The 1,423-nt window shown below is 39.8% G+C and overlaps 3 non-coding genes across 3 annotated transcripts; all 3 read right to left on the bottom strand.

Annotated features, from left to right (window-relative positions):
- trnal-uaa lies at positions 1-83 on the bottom strand. The gene has a single exon. It is a non-coding gene; the product is annotated as a tRNA-Leu (tRNA).
- Positions 84-942: 859 nt separating this feature from the next.
- On the bottom strand, positions 943-1,025 carry trnal-uaa. The gene has a single exon. It is a non-coding gene; the product is annotated as a tRNA-Leu (tRNA).
- Positions 1,026-1,339: 314 nt separating this feature from the next.
- On the bottom strand, positions 1,340-1,422 carry trnal-uaa. Its single transcript has one exon. It is a non-coding gene; the product is annotated as a tRNA-Leu (tRNA).
- Position 1,423: the final 1 nt, after the last annotated feature.

The raw sequence follows: 1,423 nt of genomic DNA, 5'->3' as shown, positions 1-1,423 counted from the left end.
TACCAGGAGTGGGGTTTGAACCCACGAGGACATGTGTCCATTGGATCTTAAGTCCAACGCCTTAACCACTCGGCCATCCTGGTTGTGCTTACTGTAGTATTGTGTCAAATAATGTAATTGGGGAAGCAAACTATCTAGTTTTCAATTTAAAAATGGTATTGCTGCATTGAATGACTGTCACCTCATCTGATTTATCTGATTTTCGCTTCCACGCCTCTCCTTCAGCTATACGCCACCGCTCAATGTGAACTGTCATGTCTCAAAATTCACAAGATGCAAGAAAGACAGGGCAGAGATTTAAAACTTTGGTTTTCTTTACATTTCACTTGGGTTGTAGAAATAGCATTCCATCAACTTGTATCATAAAGCTGAGTTTAGGTGCAATAAATGTTTTTTGATTTTATAGCCTGAGGGAATATCTATTTCCAGGGAGGTCAAAGTGTGTTCTGTTACTTTTGGCACCATTGAATGGACATAATCCCAAATGCATGTCACTACATGTATCCTCTACGTGGCCATGCCTATTTGATCATTGGATCTTATATCTTAGCCATCTGACCATCCCACTTATGGCCTAGGTTGGTACAATGTTCCTGATAGACAGAGGAACAGGAATTGAACCAAGTTCAGGCATACTAGAAGAACATTGAGCACCTCCATCTAGAAAATACAGGAGAGCCTTTTCCATATTTACAGCATCAGAAGCTGGGCTTTATGAAACAATACTTAAAACATTTATTGTCCTAATGCTTGCTCAATTATCTAGGTGGATTAGTTTAACAAGGTTGAAGCAGGTCCTCTGGATTGATTATTCAACCACGAAGAACCTGTACAGAGGACCTAACTCAACCATGTTAGATTAAACCATTTAACATTCATGGTTACAACTTGTTTTTGTTTATTAAGAAGTAATGGTTTGTGTCATTTATCATGACGAAAATGTACCAGGAGTGGGGTTTGAACCCACGAGGACATGTGTCCATTGGATCTTAAGTCCAACGCCTTAACCACTCGGCCATCCTGGTTATAGTTTTCTCTGCTCCATATTTCAGATGATGTAATTGGGGAAGCAAACTAGTTGCCATTTTAAAAATGACATTGCTGCATTGAAGGTTGCTTTTCTTACAAGCAATATAATCTTCTGTCTGTAGGTGCTAACATCAATGTTGGTTTGGAATGACAGCTGTGTTGTCAAGCACTTGGAGTAGTTTATTTGGTCAGTTACAGTGTTATGGTAGCCAGCTGCCTTTCTGATGATTATTCCAGTGATTTGCATGTGAGTAATCTTTTGGCAGCAGTGCTGAAACATAACTTTCTGCTATATTTTATAATAAAGTCTTACCAGGAGTGGGGTTTGAACCCACGAGGACATGTGTCCATTGGATCTTAAGTCCAACGCCTTAACCACTCGGCCATCCTGGTT

Source organism: Nematolebias whitei, unplaced genomic scaffold, assembly GCF_014905685.2.
Source record: "Nematolebias whitei isolate Nwh7 unplaced genomic scaffold, NemWhi1 Nwh_scaf_13682, whole genome shotgun sequence".
NCBI lineage: Eukaryota > Metazoa > Chordata > Actinopteri > Cyprinodontiformes > Rivulidae > Nematolebias > Nematolebias whitei.
The sequence above is the reverse complement of the archived record's forward strand: the minus strand, read 5'-3'. Positions and strand labels throughout refer to the sequence as shown.